The 11,546-nt window shown below is 44.0% G+C and overlaps 1 long non-coding RNA gene across 1 annotated transcript; it reads right to left on the bottom strand.

Annotated features, from left to right (window-relative positions):
• Window positions 1-776: 776 nt before the first annotated feature.
• On the bottom strand, window positions 777-11,546 carry LOC103001699 (uncharacterized). The gene is made up of 3 exons (XR_451436.2): window positions 11,414-11,546; window positions 10,919-10,982; window positions 777-2,056 (listed from the first exon to the last, which is right to left on the bottom strand). It is a non-coding gene; the product is annotated as an uncharacterized LOC103001699 (long non-coding RNA).

Genomic DNA, 11,546 nt, shown 5'->3' with positions numbered 1-11,546 from the left:
AGGAATCTACCCAGTACCCCATATCTGACTGCATCTGGGAGGTTCCCCAGAATACATTTTCTGAGCTAGAATACATTCTCATGATCTAATAGTAAGCATTAATAGTTTTAGTAAATAGATAGACAAAAGTGGACTACCCAGACCATGGAATACTATTTGGCAATAAAAAGTAACACACTACTGATACATGTTGGCATATGAATGACCCTCAAAAACATTACACGAAGTGAAAGAGCCAGACAAAAAGACCACATCTTTTACAATCCCATTTATATGAAATGTCCAGATGAGGAAAATTTATAGAGACGGAGAATAGGTTAGTGGTTGCCTGAGGCTGGGGGTAGGAAGGGGGAGTGACTGTAAGTGGATATGAGTCTTATTTTGGGGAGGATGAAAATGTTTTCAGATGAGATTGTGGTGATGGTTACACAGTTCTGTGAATATACTAAGAATTCATTGAATTAAGATAAGTGAATTCATGGTATATAAATTACACCTCCACAAGACCATTAATAAAAATTAGTTTAAAAAGTGAATAGTTCTCACTTTGGGGCTCAGCTTAGAGGCGGTAATTTCCAGATGGGAAGTGGCCTGTGTCCCGTTAACCTGCCAAGATCGTGGCTCCCTGCCCACCGATGCCGAATAGAAATGTGGAGACAGAGTTTGGAGGAAACAGAAAGAGTAGCTTTATTCCTTTTGCCGGGCAAGCGGCGACACAGTAGGCTAGCGCCTCAAGGACTGCGCCCCCCTCCCCGGGGAACAGGGAAAGGTTATATAGCCCGGGGCCGGAGCTCAGGGCTAGTGGTCTGGGCTAGGTGATAAGGCTCAGAGTAATTAAGGTGTTGCATTTCTTTTCTTCTACAAATCCATGGCCTCAGCAACCAGGCCTGGTGTCCCTGAAGTTATGGGCCGTGCCCTTCTTTCGGAAATGAAGAGTGCTACAAGGGAGCGTCGGGGGAGAAGAATGCCAGGAGCAAAGGATAATTCACACGGAGTCAGAGCCATCAGCTTGCTGAAGGACACGCCTAGCTACACGTGTTTGCTAGTAGTAACAGCTAAAGAATAACCAAGATGGCTTAACTCTTTCAGGCCTGTTTCTGCTGTTTCCCAGCCTGTTCACTGTTTCCTTATTTTCCTTGTTTACCAGAAAAGTCTCATTTCTCTTTTTGCTGCAACAAATTCTCTGCAGCCTTCGCCTGGGTGCCCAAATTCAACTCACCTCTCAGGTCCAAAAGGAACCTCACAGCGGGTTCCAGACATGAATGTTCTGAAGTCCTGAACGCCAGGCAGCTGCAGGAGGTGACGTCACATTTGACAGGCCAAGCAAGGGGCAGACTCTGGCTGGGTTTGTCACATTATTGACAGCAACAGGCTGGCTGACATACACGTTATGAATTGATGTCCCAGCCTCCAAACCCTAGAGTATTTCCTTCTAACAACAGGTGAGCTAAAGAGAAGAAAATGGTCTTCAAAAGTGCTCAGAATGGACCAGAAATGTGTTAACTGTCAGCGACAGTGGCAGGGACCATTGGAGGTCTCAGTCTCCAGTGAGAGAACTTTCCTGAATCAGCCCATTTTAGAGCTTCAGCCCCCTCTCCAACCCTCACCACCACTGTGAACTCCACGTCTGGTGGAGTATTTCTCGTTCCTTTAATGCGTTCCGCTCTTTCTCACCTTTGGGATGCAATTTAAACTCTCTGGAAAACTCCTCCGCTCCCCCAACCCTTGTTCACTGTGCTGAGTCCTACTCACCTCCAGATTGCTTGTCAGAAGTCACTTCGTCCAGAGCTTTTCCTGGACTCTTTACGACCAGCTCAAATCCCGCCAAATGTGCTCTCATGACCCCGCTGCTGGCTTCAAGGATCATGCAACGCATTTGACGGTACTTGCCTGTTTGCCTGCCTCTCTCTCTCCCTCTAGATTTCAGTTCTCTGGGGGCAGGACCTTGTCCTGTTTACCACTGTATCTCTGGTAACAGTGCCTGGAACACAGTAGAATATGCAGCAGATGTTTGTTGAATGAATTCATGTTCCTCCCATTCACATCGCACCAATAGCTGAAATGGAAAGCAAAGAGAGTGTAGTCGATGGTCCCTGCCGCTACCAATAACACAGAAGACTGGGGCAGGGAGACAGACACACAGAGAAAGAAAAGACTGTATGGTTTGCTGTGAGAGTGAGTGACACAGAGTGTAAGTGCAACAGAAGTTTTGAGAGAAGGGAGATGGCGCTTGATGGATTGTTTGGAGGAGACCAGATGAAGACCTTGAGTCTCTACATTTTCTATTCATGACTTCTATAGCTGAAAACAAATGGCATTTGGTGAGCCTTTGGGCAAGGCAGTGAACTATTTACCCTCCATCTTTTCCAAGACTGGGGGCTATCATAGGAAGAGAGGCTGGGCAGCCTGCCATACGACCTTAGTGCAGTGAATTCAAAGCTTGTAATTGCTATTGATTAATATTATTTCTGTATCAGTTCATATCTGGTCACAGGGAATGAAGACAGATACAGAATTTCAATTTCTGGATACTGCATGAAGTTTTATTGCAGCAAGGAGGTAACAAATGGTTCCTCCAAAAGGTAGTTTAGTAGATTGCTCTAGTTGAAAAAGACATAGTAATGGTGTTTTCCTTCAAAGAAGGAAAGACGTTTTCATTCAACTCAAGTCTTATATATTGATACTATACAGAGTGAAACTACTCAAAGATTCTAAGAATCATGCATTCTTACATCTACGATAAAGGCAGTTTTAAAAAGCCTTTTCAACAAACATTAAATTTCAACAAACAGTAAACATTTTAACAAACATTCTAAATGTTAACCTGGCATTTTTATTTAAAAAATCAGAATTCCTGAAAGTAGCGGTTATTAACATACTACACAGCAAAGATGTAAGTGTCTCATGTGTGACAAGCAGCTTTGCTTCTGCTCTTTTTGCTCCGTATGAACATCAGGCAATACAATTACTCCTGCCCATGTGTTTGCATAACCTACCTAAAAATAAATATTATACATGTGTATGTAACATATACTGCTGCAGTTTCCCTGATTCTTCTGTAAAGAAAGGATCCAGAGAAAAATTAAGGCTCCAAATAAAATTGTTCAGGTAGAAAAGTGAATTGCTACAAATAGGCCAGGAAGAGGTGAGAATGTGACTTGCAGACACAAAAGTGGAGATGCTTGCAGAGGAGAAATGGAATATTTCCTGCCGTGTCAGTAAACAAAGGATGTCACAGTCACCAGCGATTGCAGCCACCTCAGACGGTGAGCTGGTGCGCCCTGAGGGGACTCAGGAAGGAAACAAAGAACACCTGCCATCTAGCAGCCCTCAGACTGCAGCCACTCCCCACGGTGAGCCCTGAGGGAACTCAGGATGTGAAAACACAGGATACTGGCCCCAGTTGGCTGAGGTGCATATCAAAGGAATGATTTCAGTGAGTCCAGACTCTTGCATCTTCCCATACAGAGAAAGGTACTAAATTCCTTCACTTGTGATATCTGGTTTTCCTTTCATTAACAATAATCTTTTGACTTCAGACTACCTGCCCTTTTGTTGCAAAACGTCTATATAACCTGGGTCCCCGCCTCGCCTCCTCGCAGCAGTTTCTCAGAGCTACCTGAAACGCTGTCTCCTGGGCTGCAATCCTCATTTTGCCCCAAATAAAACTTAACTCACAACTCTCATGTTGTGCATTTTTTTTTCAACACAGAGTAGGAAGCGCTTCTGGAGAAAGGATCTGAGGGAGCACGGTAAGGAGGTTTACGAATGTTCACGGGAGGCCCTTCTGAACATAAAGGGCAATTAAAAAACCACAAGGGGTGGGTGTTGTGGAGTGGGCGAGGGAGAAAGCCTGAGGTCAGAGGATGGCTTGGGCAGAGCAGTGCATGAGCCGCGAGGGCCAGAAACGCACACAGATGCCACACGTGTCAGGTCTGCGTGAAGCTGGGAAGGCTGGCCGAGAAAAGGCAGCGGATGGGAATGTAGCAAACAAGGGCAGAACTGTCGGAGCGGGTGAGGTGTGGCTGGAGAGGAAGGGGCAGAGGCGAACGGTGAGGACGAGGGAGGGAACACGTCCCGAAACTGACGTTGCGCAGTGATTTCGTAAGATCGATGCTGTATGTTCTTTAGAGAAAGTAGCTGTAGGGGTTCCAGAAGGGCAATCAACTCATTTTTCATGCTGAAGAAAACCACAAAGTTCACAAATGAGAAACATGAGGATTAGTTTTTAACGCCACTGATAGGTTGGATGGGACTGAGGGAGTTACTAAAGGCCCACATCAAACCCTATCAAAGGGAAAGAGAATTTCATACTGATGAATAGGGAAAGTACGGTTCCATATACCACACAATAATTCTGGAGTATACAAAATGTATTAATTGGACTGACCCTGCTAAAATTATAATTGTTTTGCATATCCGTGCAGTACACATCTAGGATTATAAAATACAGCATAAGAATACTAAATACACTTTGCTGAATGCATTCTTCTAATAAGGGATAGTGTCAATTAGCACTCTTCACAGCCTTGACTCAAGGATCATATACAAACATGAGTGAATAAGCAGAGAAGTAAATATTAGCTGCTTCCACCACTTTACTTCCTTCTGGAGGTGTAAAATACTGAATGTGTTTACATTTTTCTACTAAGGAAATTAGTTTCAGAGCCTAAGGGATTGAAAAAAAAATATTGACTTAAACAAAACTATTCTTTTCTGGAAAACATATGTTGTAATTTATAAAAGGAAGGTCTTTTTTAAAAATTTTGGTGCTTCATAGTATGCTGATAATTTTGACAAAATTCACGAGAACTGTCCAAATGAGACAGACTTTAAAATTATAGACAGAGAGCATCGTGAATTCTTGAAGCACTTTTTGGGAGGGAGCTAAATGTTTTAAAACCCTTTGGTTGGGGGCTTCCCTGGTGGCGCAGTGGTTAAGAATCTGCCTGCCAATGCAGGGGACACGGGTTTGAGCCCTGGTCGGGGAAGATCCCACATGCCACGGAGCAACTAAGCCCGTGCACCACAACGACTGAGCCTGCGCTCTAGAGCCTACGAGCCACAGCTACTGAGCCTGTGAGTCACAACTACTGAAGCCCGCGCGCCTAGAGCCCATGCTCCGCAACAAGAGAAGCCACTGCAGTGAGAAGCCTGCGCACCGCAACAAAGAGTAGCCCCCGCTCAACACAACTAGAGAAAGCCTGTGTGCAGCAATGAAGACCCAACACAGCCAAAAATAAATAGATAAATAAAGTTAATTAAAAGTGGATTTCTATTTTTAAAAAACCCTTTGGTTAGCTCTTTTCACAGCAGACCCTGAGGTGAACTCCTGGTTAATGACCTTGTTCAAGGTCACTGAATAAATCAGTTTCAGTCCTAAGACTAGACTTCTAACCCCAGAGTCCTTCTGTATAACCTGTCTCCTGAGCTGAGTTGCCATAAGAGACTCGTTAAATACTTTGGATTTTCAAATCTGGTTTAAAAATTCAGTGTGATTAAACCATGAAAACGATAACACATGTGCAATTTATGTACCTTACAGCATTGTTTATTGCTGAGTAAAAATCTAGACACCCTCAGATCCAGACAAATCCAGCTTTAGAAATGCTTTTTTTGGCCAAGAAACTGCGGAAAACTTTGGTTTTCAATTAGTTACCAATGTTGAAATTAGAAGTTTCGTGTAGCTGGTTTTCTGGCTTCTTTTTTAAATTTAAAAAATCTGATCTAAAGTATAGTATAGCAAATATAGACAACAATATTTTATTATAATCATCAAATTTGCTAAGAGACTAGAACTTACTTATTCCGACCACTAAAAAGAAATGATGGTTATGTAACATGATAGAGGTGCTAATTATTGCTACAATGACAGTCATACTACAATATAAAATGTATCAAATTGACATATTGTACGTGTTAAATTTACACAATGTTATATGTCAAGTATACTTCGATAAAAATTTTCTAAAAGAGCTGAGGACATTGGCCTATAGTCTCAAATGATAAAAATTCCCTGGAGCTGGGGAGCACGGCCCCCTTGAGATGGCGTAGTTCATCCCCGCCTTCACACAGCTTCTTCATCCATTACCTGAAGAGCCTGGCCCTGCAGGCATGTGGATTAGAGAACCTTGCTGTGGAGGGGTCCCTTCACGTCACCAGATTAGAAACCTCGTTTCAAGGCCATTTTCCTGAGCTGCCGGTCAGAGTCTTTACAAGAGACTGTCCTTCCATGTCATCTTTCTTATCATCTTGTCTTTCTCCAATTATCTTTCTCTGCTCCCATCATCCTCCTGTTTTCATTCCAAAATATTAGCCTTTCCCTGAATATAAAGTACACTATTCTCTACCCAACATACTCATTGTGCCCTAGATACAGTGTGTACGTGTGGATATTCATGATTTTATAGATACTACTGATTTACCTTGCCCAGAGGGCCTTCTCCATAGTATCCCTATTCTCCAGGGCAACTTTCTACATATTTTCTTGTCAGTTCTAATATCACTTCTTTTTTTTTTTTATTGAAGTATAGTTTATTTACAGTGTTTCAGGTATACAGCAAAGTGATTCAGTAATATATACAAGTATATATGTGTATATATATTCTTATTCAGATTCTTTACTGTTACAGATTACTACAAGATATTGAGTATAGTTCCCTGTGCTATACAGTAGGTCCTTGTTGTTTATTTTATATATTAGTGTGTATCTGTTAATCCCAAATTCCTAATGTATCCTCCCCCTTTCCCCTTTGGTAACCATAAGTTTGTTTTCTATGTCTGTGAGTCTGTTTCCGTTTTGAAAATAAGTTCATTTGTATCATATTTTAGATTCCACATATGAGCGATATCATATGCTATTTGTCTTTCTCTGTCTGACTTACTTCACTTAGTCTGATAATCTCTAGATCCACCCATGTTGCTGCAAAGGGCATTATTTCGTTCTTTTTTTTATGGCTGAGTAACATTCCAATGTCACTTCTTAAGGGAAGAGTTCTCAAACCAACCCACTTCCATCCTCTCCAGTGTTCCTCACTTCCGCCACTGGGGTCTTCATAGCAACTTGCCTTATGGTAGTCTGGCTATTTATCTATCCAGCCCACCCCCCTCACACACCCTTCTCTGTACTGTGCTATTTGCATCTGTGACCTCAGGATCTGGCTTTCTTCCCTACCTTCTTCCACTCCAGATTTCTTCTGATAGGAAACCCCCTGCCCTGCAAGATTGAGGCAAGCACCACCGCTAGCCTAGCACTTTGGTCCAGCCAGCTTGATGTACTGAGAAAGTGGGACTGGACATTTCCCTCAAAATTACTGGTTCATTTTAGAGGATAACATAGGCAGAACACTCTATGTCATAAATCACAGCAAGATCCTTTTTGACCCACCTCCTAGAGTAATGGATAAAAACAAAAATAGGAACTTCCCTGGTGGCACAGTGGTTAGGAGTCTGCCTGCCAGTGCAGGGGACACGGGTTCCATCCCTGGTCGGGGAAGATCCCATGTGCCGCGAAGCAGCTGAGCCCGTGCACCACAACTACTGAGCCGGCGCTCTAGAGCCCGCGAGCCACAACTACTGAAGCCCACGCGCCTAGAGCCTATTCTCCACAACAAGAGAAGCCACTGCAATGAGAAGCCCATGCACTGCAACGAAGAGTAGCTTCCGCTCGCTGCAACTAGAGAAAGCCTGTGCGCAGCAACGAAGACTCAATGCAGCCAAAAATTAATTAATTAATTAATTTTTAAAAAACATATTCTGAGGAAGAGTAACTGATAAAAGGTTTGACGTGGGGCAGTGTGATTGTCACAAGCAGCCATGCACCGCCCTCTGGTGGTCACATGAGAAATGGCAGGAGTGCTCAGGGTTCCCTGGTTCTGGGGCAAAAGAAGCCACATCTAAGCTCAGACATCTTCCGAGGATTGCAGGTAGATCACAACCAAACTTGTAAGGTTCAATGTTAAGGGGGGATCTTCTAGTGGAAGGGATTATCTTGCTGTCTCACACTACGGAAGAACAGGCTTCTTCCCAAGTGCAGTACAACAGGGCGCGTTTATGGAGCCCCTGGGTCAGGCGCGGGGCCCCAGGACAGAAAGTCAGAGCCTCCCAGGACCCACAGGGGGCGGGGCGGGAAACGCCTGGCGTGCATCACAGCTCTGTGCGTCTGGCTGAAAGAAAACAGAATACCAAACCACAGAACATTTATGCAACGCTTCCAATTATATTAACACTATCACTCAACGTATCTATACTTCATCTAAATTAATGGGATCATCCTATATTCCTAGTTACCTTTTCACTTTATATTAGTTCTTATCCATGTCATTAAAAGTTTTTGAAAACAGTGTTCCTTAATATCTTATACACAAATTACATGTTTCAATTTCACCATAGAAATATAGTGACAAAAAAATTTTTTAATTTTAACCTGACGCTTGGCTTTTAGATTTGTTTTAGTGAGAATTCCTCTGAAAAGCTAAAATTATTATGAAAAGTAAGTTATCTGCTGTCCTTGTTCTTTTCACCTGTTACGTCTTATTATCATTTTTTTCATTTAACTGTAATTTTTCACTGAGATAACATTTTAAATTTGGATTTTAAGAATGTCAAGAAGGACCCTGATGTACATAGATGCAAAAATTCCTCCACAAATATTAGCAAACAAAATTCAAGAATACATTAAAAGGGCCTTCCCTGGTGGCGCAGTGGTTGAGAATCTGCCTGCCAATGCAGGGGACATGGGTTCGAGCCCTGGTCTGGGAGGATCCCACATGCCGCAGAGCAACTGGGCCCGTGAGCCACAACTACTGAGCCTGCGCATCTGGAGCCTGTGCTCCGCAACAAGAGAGGCCGCGATGGTGAGAGGCCCGCGCACCGCGATGAAGCGTGGCCCCCGCTTGCCGCAACTAGAGAAAGCCCTCGCACAGAAACGAAGACTCAACACAGTCATAAATAAATAAATAAATAAATAAAAGAACGTGAATTTCTAAAAAAAAAAAATCCTCCCCATGTATCAGCACTCTCTCTTGCCTTTAAAAAAAAAAAAAAAAAGAATCATACACCATGATCAAGTGGAATTTATTCCAGGGATGCAGGAAATTATCCTGCATATTAAATTATAATATATGCAAATCAATCAGTGTGATACACTACATTAATAAAATGAAGGATAAAAATCATATGATCATCTCCATAGATGCAGAAAAATCTTTTGACAAAATGCAACATCTATTTATGACATCAACTCTCAATAAACTTGTTATACATGGAATATACTAAAGGCCATTTAAGACAAGCCCACAGCTAACATCATACTCAGTGGTGAAAAGCTGAAAGTTTTTTCTGAACGATCAGGAATAAGACAAGGATACCTACTCTCACCACTTTTATTCAACATAGTATTGGAAGTCCTACACAGAGGAATTAGGCAAGAAAAGGAAATAAAAGGCATCCAAATTGGAACAGAAGGAGTAAAACTGTCAATATTTGCATATGACACGATATTATATGAAACCATAAAAACTCCAGCAAAAAAAAAAAAAACTATTAGAACTAATAAACAAATTTAGCAAAGTTGCAGGATATGGACTCAGTATACAAAAATCTGTTGCATTTCCCTACATTAATAATAAACCATCAGAAAGACAAATAAAACAATCCCATTTATGACAGCATCAAAAGAATAAAATACTTTGAAATAAATTTAACCGAGGAGGTGAAAGACCTGTGCACTGAGACATGGACTCTGGGACCACAGAGCCTGGGCTCACATCCCAGCTCACTCACTCGCCTGCTGAGTGACCCTGGGCAAATCACATAATGGCTCTGAGCCTCGCCTTTCTCAACTAGAAAATGGGCACAAAACCAGTGTCTCCTCACAGGGTTGTGAGGCTCCAAGGAAAGGCTTATCTAGACCAGGGGGTGGGAGGGCCTCCAGCAGCTTCTCCTGGTGTGAAACTGTCCTGGAACTGGGCCCTCCTAACCCTGTGGGCAGGGGTCAAGGGTGGAGCCTGGGACCAATCAGGCCCGGCTCCTCACATGGTCGCCCCTGTGTGTGTGTCTCTGTCCTAATCCCCTCTCCTTACAAGGACACCAGTCAGATGGGATTAGGACCCATCCTAATGACTTCATATGAACTAATCAAAGGCCCCATCTCCAAACACAGTCACATTCTGAGGTGCTGAGGGTTAGGGCTTCAACACACGAATTTGCCAGGACACGATTCAGCCCATTCCAAGGTCTTAGCCAGAAACTAAGTTGGGGGGTGGTGCAGGCAGAGGAAACAGTGTCTGCTAAAGATGACAACAAATGTGTCTGAGTTACAGACAAATGTGTCTGAGTTAACAATGTGTCTGAGTTTATTTCTGGAGTGTTTGGGGCTGACTCGGTTCCTGCCGAGCCTGCCCAGGGTGGGTGAGAGTGGGGGACCAGTACCCTGAGCACCCAGAAGAGACCCCTGTGCTCCTGGTCCTGCCTGAGGGGGAGGGAGCTCAGGGCTGGTCTGGAAGCCCCGACCGTAGAGCTCCTGGGAAAAGCTGCGTGTCACCATCACAGGTCAACCAGCCAAGGCTGGTCTAGTTCCAGACCAAGAGTCAGGTCCAGGTGCCTTGGCTCACCCCAGGCTCCCTAACTGGGCAGGAACACAAGCCCTTTGTAAAGTCCCAAGGTCGCTTTGTAGCCCCTCCAGGACCTGCCCACTGAGCTCTCCTGTCCAAACTAGGACACATAACAGGCACTGGGACACACAGACAGGACATGGCCCCCATCCCAGGAACCTCAATAAAAATGAAAGAATCTACCAAGGAACTCAACCCTGGGGGAGCAAATTTCTGGGGGCTGGGACTCCATGTCTCAGAAAAGTTTACTTTTCTCCTTAGAAATTTTTGGTTCTGTTTTGTTTGGTTTTCAAATACAGACTTACCTAAAATTATAGTCCTGTCCTTTCTGAGAGGTGAATTTCACCGAACTGCATTTTTCCTCCTCACCTGGTAAGGAAGGAAGAAGCTGGTGGGTGGTCCGGACAAGCCCACTCCGCTCGGCCGGCACACCTGCCCCCAGGCCCTCCGTGCACCTCACTCGCTCTGAGCAGTAAACAAGTCTCTAATCCTTTTGTGGCTGCACACAGTTGAGCTTATTTCCACCACGATGAACTCGTGTTAAGTCCCCGGGAAACTGAGCAGTGAGTCAGGCCTTGCCTGAGAACACTTCTGTTGTGGAGAGAAATGAATGCCCCCTGCAGGTTTCCAAAAGGTAAACCAAGACAGCCCAACAGGTGTGCAGGGGGTTAGGCAGCTGGGCCCTGGGACTGGTTCTTTCTCTGAGGACAGCACGGGTCTGTAACAGTATCAGCCACAGTGCACAGTCCCACAACCATTGCCAAAACCTGCGACCCAGAACGTGTCTATGAAGCACTCACCTTTTTAGCGTTACTCCAAGGCTGAATAAATCCCAGAAGGGTTTCTGTGCCACTCCTGCTGTTGACGTCCCTGTCCCCGGCGAACCATTTTCCAGAAGTAGCCAGCGTGCTCTCTGCCCACGTGAATCAGAGC

This window comes from Balaenoptera acutorostrata, chromosome 12 (assembly GCF_949987535.1).
Source record: "Balaenoptera acutorostrata chromosome 12, mBalAcu1.1, whole genome shotgun sequence".
Classification (NCBI taxonomy): domain Eukaryota; kingdom Metazoa; phylum Chordata; class Mammalia; order Artiodactyla; family Balaenopteridae; genus Balaenoptera; species Balaenoptera acutorostrata.
This window is presented reverse-complemented; position numbering and strand designations above follow the sequence as displayed.